This window comes from Neofelis nebulosa, chromosome 2 (genome assembly GCF_028018385.1).
Source record: "Neofelis nebulosa isolate mNeoNeb1 chromosome 2, mNeoNeb1.pri, whole genome shotgun sequence".
In the NCBI taxonomy this organism is placed as follows: domain Eukaryota; kingdom Metazoa; phylum Chordata; class Mammalia; order Carnivora; family Felidae; genus Neofelis; species Neofelis nebulosa.
The window spans coordinates 37,382,463-37,391,065 of NC_080783.1; positions in this window are offsets into that span (position 1 = coordinate 37,382,463).

Here is an 8,603-nt window from a genome sequence, read left to right on the forward strand (position 1 = left end):
TTATAACCCAACCTGTTGCTATTTTGAACAAGAAAGCTTCTTATACTTCTCTAAGTTAAACACCAGCTATCATATAATATTTCGGGTGATATTCTAATGCACGAAGGAAGGCGCTTAAGGTTTTAATTCTGATCCATTCACTTCTGATAATTTTTATGATCCGAAGTAGTTCTCCCTCTCATATAAAACCTGTCTCCAACTACCTACTAGTTATGAAAGCCATGAAGTTCTTGCAGATTGAAGGTGGAAAAATAAATTGTGTGTATTTTAGACCCTGAATGATCTTCCTATAGCAATTTTAGAACAAACTATGAAGAATTCTGCAATTTTAATCTCCTCAGTAGCTTCCCATTACTAAACAAGCAGAACGCCACGGTACAAATGTAGACGTTACATGTCATCTTGATCTGCTGCTTTTTTCTTTCATTAAAGCTTTAATGCAGCAATTATGGCTACGTTGCCCTATAAAAAAAGGAAAAGGCAGTTTACTTTAAAAAGTGAAATTGCATAGCCTACTATTTAATTATACACAAATGTAAATGGCCTATTTTTCCATAACTGGTTATTACAGCACTGTTTTACTTTCTGAGTTTTGACAATCTCTAAAACCTACAAAGCTTCCTGCTATATAATTGTTTTGTTACATTATTGTTTTCATCTTATTTTTTCTTTTAATGTGAGTGCAGCGGGATAAATCTTGGTTTTAAGCCAGCCACTACTTCATCTACTTAAGCTTTTATAGATGAAGATTGCTGTAATTATCAGAATACCCGCTTATTTCTGAAGTATTATCCTGGCAACCTGCTGGCATTTACAACCAATTAACAAGCTTTGCCATTAGTTGCATAAGGGGTATCGCGGAGTAAACCCATTGTGTGCTAATTTTCTATTTTAGATAATCAGTTTGGCTGTCCAGAATGGAAAGAAGAAGAAAAGGAAAGGTTTGACACTCAGTGGTAGACATGTAAAAATTACTGCGTGCCCCCTAGAGACAAAGGTATCCTGCAACTCAATGATTGCTTTGTGGCCGTCACTATTGGTTCTTAAGTATTTCCCTTTGTCTCTTTTGGAAGAGAAAAAAAAGTGGGGATTCAGCAAAGTAATCATGTCCTGTCTCACAGGCTCTGTGTCTTTTCAAGCTGACTAGCTTCTCTCGCTGCCCTGCCCATAATTTGACCAAATTGTACAAGTGTTAAACACCTACAAAAAAAGATAGAAAGAAATTGAGCATGAGTTCTTTGGTTTTTTTTTTTTTAAACAATTCCCTTCAACCTCTTTTCCCCTCTCCTCCCCGCCTTGCTATTAGAGTAAATTAATGCATGGGCTTCCTCCAACCAGGCTGCCTTAAAATTAGCCTGCAAGCTGGGCTTAGTTAAAGTAGTATGTTGTCATTTTATTGCTCTGTTTAAACAGTCTCTGATATTAATACGTCCCGAAGTTTGGTCTAAAGCAAGACGAGAAGCTGCAGTGTTGTTTTGCTCTTAAAGCTTAGGCTTCACTCCAAGAGAGGGAATGGCATCATCAGCCTGACAATGTCAGCGTGGGGCACAGGAGACATCCTGGGCTTGTGTGTAGAAATAATCTGACTGCCTCAGTCTTGGGAAGCACTAATAATTATTTCATCTCAATTCTCTCTGCTTCTACCTGAAAAGCGCTCCTAATCAAAAAGCTGCCTCCTCTCTCCCATCCCCAGATGATTCCTAATGAAATGCAACTCTCCTGTCTATTGAGAAAAGGTCACTGACATTTTGAAAGTGCCAGTATTGACCGGTACCCATGCTTGGTATATGTAAAGCTCTTTGGCCACAGAGCTTCCTAAATTCCCTTGTCTAGACGCATTTTAAAATCATAGCTTTCAGCACTTCTACCTTGAGTCGGTAGGTTTCTCTATTTGCAGTCCTTAGATCACATCAGCGTCCCACTTGCTTTGCTCCCTCTCACCAGACTTGGTTAGGATCGCAGAGTAGTAAAGAGCCCATCTCCAAGGACCTAGAGCTGTTTTACCCTGGATTAATTAACACTCTCTCTCTCTCTCTCTCTCTCTCTCACACACACACACACACACCACATCCACGAGGAGACACCCACTATCCCACACTTCAGGTTAAAACTTCTAATAATTTCCTTTTGTCCAATAGTTTGGTCACAGATGCAGGTAATAACTGTGCCTAGAGGCACAGCCATAGTATCAAGGCTTGACACCACTATAATAAACTTTTCTATCTTCGTAACCAAATTCACAACTCATTATGGCATTATATTTCAACATGTCTTTCCAGCAAATGAAGACATTATTATGCTTCTCACAAATTCGGCTTATTGAAATCAGGAGGAGACAGTTTTCAAGGTTTGTTATATTCTTATACTATTGTAAAATTCTTAAGAAGAAAATCCTAGCTAACTTTATACTTTCACAGCACATGGACCTAAATGCTTTACACACAGAACTATCCGATCACACACACACACACACACACACACACACACACACACAATTTAGTTAAAAAGTTAAAAGCTTGGAAAGATAGAGAGGAGTCCAGAAAAAATGCTGGTATTTCCTTTGTTGTTATGACTATTCCAGGTGACTATGTTGGTTAGTCTAATAAAATAAATGTATATAGTTATCGAGTCAGCTATTATTATTGTATTTGTTTCCTAGTAAAGAAATTGCTGATTTCAAAGTTTCGTGAGTTGGAGTTAAACCTTGCTTCGGCTGTTGGAACTGTAGTAAAAGCAGACAGAAAGAAACAACCCTAAAATGCCTTTTTAGAGATCCTGGGATTAATAGGATCAACAGGTAAATAAGAGGAGGCTTCCTCTTCTCAACAAGAAAGAGGCCACAGCTATACCATTTTTGCTTCTGAGAGACATTTATTTATTTCATTTGCCTTATCTATATTTCTGTATTTCAGAAGTTCCAGAACTATAATAATGGGGCTTTCCCCAATAAATGTTTAATCTTGGTAACTGAAAATCATCTCTGCAGGGCAAGCCTTTCTACCATTTTTTGTAACTTTGTGATCTTGGTCAAGTTACCTCTGTGGGCTCAGTTTTCTTTTCTGTAAAATGTGAGAGTAACTACCTCATAGAGTTGTAAAAATTAAATGCAATAGGGCATGTCAAATGCTTAACACAGTGCAAAGCACATAGTAACACAAATGTGACTTATCGTTATGTAATTTTATCTGTGTACTAAGCATTATGCTAATAGCTATGGGGCTACTAAGATTCATCAGAGCAGGAGTCCTTCCCACATAGAGTTTACATAACAAAGTAGAAGACACTGGAAGCAGCCAAAGAGGAAGGATTTGAGAATATTTCACCAGGTCCTCCTAAAGGTAATACCTATGGCTCTGATTTCATTTGTTATACAAGTTATACGGTACAAAAAGATCGGAGCAAAGGAGAGCTAATCTCAGATATGACATACCAACAAGCATGCGTATGATGTTTTAAAATAATCTGTTAACTTTCAAAAAAGAATTCTAGTAAATAAAATAAATAGTAGTGTATGTCTATGACCAGGCAGTATTTGGCATTTTAATAATATGCCACAGCTTGATATCAGCTAGAGTTTATCTTATGGTAAGATTTCTTTTTTTTTTTTCTTCAGAAATTAGCACTCTTAGACTCAATGGAAAATGTTGCCCTCAAAAGGAGGAGGTTTAGTTTCATTGCCTGTAAACCCCATGACAGCAAAGACTTTTCTCACTGCTTCATCTCCAGGACTTGGCCAATGTTTTACACAATAATCATGTAGACAGTGCATGAGGGAATTTTCTTGTTTTCTGTTACATTATTTCTATCAAACATCAGGCTTTAATGAAATATTAAGTCAATAAGTATTAAGCATCTTGAGCTGTATTAAATTATAGAGCTAAAAATACAAAGAAATTGAGAAGGAAGGATTTTGTCTCGGAATAGTTTAGTAAATAGTTTTAGGATCTCTTTAGAGGCCACACAGTAAGGTTGCTAAGTTCGAAACAGTATCACGCTCTGCTGCAAACTGCAACAGCATTCTCAGCCTGCAATTGTTGTATAAACAGCAAATTGAAACTTTCCATTTCATGAAGAATGAAGCAAGACTGAACAAATAAATACTCATCAAAACCCAAAAGTCGGGCAAAGAACCCCAAATTTTCTTCCTTCAAGGAATGATTTACAATTTTGTACGATTATTAGGCCGGGTCTCGTTGATCTAGTAATCCCTCATAAAAGCTAGAAAAGAAAAACTAGCATCTGCATCACAGTTCACAATTATTAAACAAAGGAGAATTTAAAGCCGAATATGAACCGTTTTCTAAAATAAGTTGACAGTTTTTAATTTTAGAATGGAACCAGAACGTATCTCACAACTTGAAAACCTCTGTGACACATTTCCTTTGCTGTCAAAGAGGTGAAAAAGAAATTGACTTCACCTCTCTATAGGGCCCTCAAAGTTTTCCAAATTGCAGCCTTTAGATGTTGAGTGTTAAGTTTCAATTATATTTCAGATGACTTTTCTCGTGTGTTTTTTAAATGGCCAGAGTTCAGGAAAGACTGAACTCTTTTATATCACTTTTATATCACAGAATTTCCTTTTACATTAGTGAAAAGGAATAAAACCTTGGAGATCATCTCCTATCAATTTTGAGTTCATATTTTTCTCCATGATGTTAAATTAACTAATATCATATCTAGCATGGGACACTTTTAGAATAAAATTACTGCAGTTTAGATTAAAGGTAGTAAAATCTACTTTTATAAAATGCATCTTACAAGATATCTGTAGCTCCTAAGGAAAAAGCAAGTAAAGATAATTATAACATATGTATGTTTCTAGCCCAATAATTAAGAATACATTTCAATTGTCATTGTTTTTCAATGTTAACTTAAAACATATTTACAAGGGAATGTTGGACCACAAAAGGATGTAAAGTTGTCTGTACTTCTCCCAGGTTCTTCATGTATCACTGTACAAAATCACAAGAAATTCTCAGTTCAGCTCGAATATCACCATTACAGATTTCATCTATGGCACAAAAAATTCAAGTCAATTCTGTCATTATGACCAAACTTGTCACTGTCTTCATAACATACCCTCCTAAATTGTGGAATGGCATTTTTAATAAATCTGAAAAAGCTACAGAAGATATGAAAGTGTTTATAAGATATCTATACATCCTTTTTCTCTAGAGTATAATAATTTCAAAAACATGTACTTAATTTCCTTTTTTTTTCTTTCAATTTATGGCAGAGAGCTTTTCGTGTTGCAAACACATGCATACATACACACACACACACACACACACACACACACACACACACCTGTTTATCACTTTTTAACAACTTTCCTCAAAAGCATTTTAAAACAGTCACATATGTAGACACTGTTTTCAAGATATTTGTGAAAGGAGCCTAAATCAGAACGAAAAAAATAAATAAAAGCGCAGAGACTCAGGAATATGCTTACCATGTTACTACTTTTGAAAGGGAAAGGAACAAAGGTCAAGAAAAGCAGCTGCTCAGCACAACAATCTGGCAAGAAGAGAAGTGTTGTCTCTAATGATATAAAAGCCATCCACACAGATGAAGCATTGTGGGGTTGGAGAAGGGTAGCTGTCTGAAATCATTGCTGCATGTGGTGTCAGGGTAGTATCGCTGAGGGCCTCTCTTCCTGATTCTATGGTATATTAATAGCAGCCCAAGCTGTCCCATTCTCAGGGGCTCACTCCTGTGCTGGGGAGGGGAGCTGGCAGACCAGATGCCATACTCTAATCCAGCGGCAAGGCCACCACACCTGCTCCAGCTTGTTGTCTTTCTGATCTCGGCCAACAGCCCCAGCCCCAGCCCCAGCCCTGACCACAGACCCTCGTTTTCAACTTCACCGGAGGGCAAAGAGTAGGAGAAGGAATGACCAATAGCTGTAGTACAAACTAAAGCATAGGAATCTAGAGACTATTCATTTCTAGGGCAATATTAAAGTATAAGAGAGCTCTAGGCCTTGAGTTCAAATCCTCTCTGTCATTTCCAGCGGTGTGATCTTAAGAGAGTTACATAAGCTCTCTGTGTGTTCCTCTACTTCAGTTTCGTGCTCTGTAAAATGGAGATGATGGTAGCACCTTCCTCAGAAACTTGTTTTGAGTATTAAATGAGTGCTGAGTCTCTGTGCGATGTTCTTGGCACAGTGCCCAGCACATAACTGGTTCTCTGTAAGTATCAGCCATTATTACCATTATTGCAATATGAACAGTGTCTCTCCCCTGACCACCGGCACTGTCCCATCTCTCTTCCTGATGTTGACCCAAAGTACCAGACACTGACAAAATAAGTTTGTGACTATGGATACATAGGAACATTTAGAGAGCTTGAGAGAGTAGAGTATAATTTTAATTATTGAACCACTGCCAGTTTGGGAACCCTTTGGCCTTGCATAAGGGACTAACCAGGGATGACGAGAGGCCAGTGGCCACGATGAATGGGTAACGCTATGGAAGTTCTAAGAGAGGTGGTCAGACAGATCTGACTTGGAATGCCTTCTCTACTATGTATGGTCTATATATATCTGTAATTTGGGAAAGTTCAATAATCTTTCTAAGCAACAGTTCCTTATCTTGAAATTGGAAAAAATAATAACAATAACTTGCATGCAGGGTTGTGGGAATCTAGAAAGTTATAGACATAGAGTTTTTATCTAGCACACAGAAAATACTCAATATGTAGTAGCATAATTATTAAGATTCAGTAAAAAGTAGATTGTGGACCCAGGGGACCTGAGGTAGTCCCCTGATAACGATTTCCCAAAGATGTCCATGCTCTAATCCCTGGAACCTGTGAACATTACATTTCACAGCAAAGGAGACTTTGCAGATATAAATAACGTTACAAACCTTAAAATAGAGAAATTATCCTAGATTACCTAAGTAAACCCAATCTAATCATAGGAGCCCTTAAAAGCAGAGAAGTTTTTCCAGCTAGAGGAAGAAGATGAGGTAGAAGGGGAAACATCTATGAGATTCCAAGCAGGACAAACACTTGACTCACTGGTTCTGGGATGTAGGAGCTCATGGGCAGAGGTAAGGGAAAGCCCTTGAGTTGCTAAGGGCAGTCCCCAGCTGACAACCAGCAAGGAAATGAGAACTTGAGTCTTAAAACTGCAAGGAACTGGATCAGCCAACATCTGAGTGAGCTTGGATGCACATTCTTTCCAGAGCCTCCAAGAAGAATCAGCTGGTCATCATCTTGATTTCAGCCTCGTGAAACTAGGAGCATTGAAACCAGCCAAATCAACCCAGACCCCTGGCCTATGGAACTGTGACATAACACATTTGTGTCATTGTAAGCACTGAGTTTTGGAAAATCTGTTATGGCACTAATAAAAACATAATACAGGAATTATTTGTGTAAATGGTTTTTACTACTAGGTTGTGCTATCCTCCGTTGGAGTAAGAGCTGTGGGAAGATAGGGGTGTGACCAGCTAACAATAGCTAATGTTTTTGATCATTTGCTCAGTAGGGCACCATGCCAAGTGCTTTACATGTGTCATCTCCTTTTATCTTCACAAAACTCATACTTAGATGCTATTACAATTGCTATTTTATAAATGAAGGGATAACGAAACTAAAGCGCAGGAAGACTTGAGGATAATCACCCACAGCAGAACCAGGATTCAAACTCGGGCAGTGATTCCAGAGCACATGCTGTGAATCACAATATTATGCTTCGCTCGGCACAGTTCGGGAATTGACATGTACTCTACACCGATATTTTGTCAAGCACTTGAACAAATTAGTAAAAGAATGCAAAGAAATAGTTTATCTCTTCTGACTTACCCAGACTTCTCATAGTCTTTTCATAATGCTAGAACCTAAAGATTGAGCTATCCAAGGCAGCATTAAAATATTTCACTAGTCAGCTAAGCTAGGCTATACTATGGTAACAAATAGCCCCACAATCTCAGTGGCTCAGCACGACCAAGGCTTATTACCCATTTATGCAAAGTCTATTCTAAGTTCAGGCAGTGCTCTAGGGCAACTGTCTTCCCTGCAGTTACTTGGAGAATCTAGGCCACTTCAATTTTATGTCTTCCCAATAGGAGGCTCTAGGAATCGCTAAGACAGAGGAATGCCTGGAGACATCATACCCACTCTTCCAGGATTTGGCCTGAAGGTGACATCACTTACACTCACAACCCATTGGCCAGAACTAGTCACATGTCACCCCCAGTGACAAGGAGCCTAAGACATGCAGTCTTCCATGTACCAGGGAAAAGAATCAGATGTTGATGAGCACTAGCAATATCAATGAAAATTATTAAATCCCAGTCTCTACTGAAGAAACACCTTGACTTATTAAAAAATAATAATAGCTCCAACTTCCTCTATCAATTGTCTCAAGAAACCCTCCTTCAGCCAAGTCTACTCAACATCCTCCTTTCTTTTTTTAAAAAAATTTTATTTATTAATTCTCTTTTAATAAGCAATATATGCGTTTTTGCAGGAATGGAATTCAGTGATTGTTTACTTACATAGAATACCCAGGGGTCATCCCAACCAGTGTCTTCCTTAATGCCCCTCACCCCTTCAGCCCTTCCCCCTACCCAACACCCTGCCAACAACCCTCA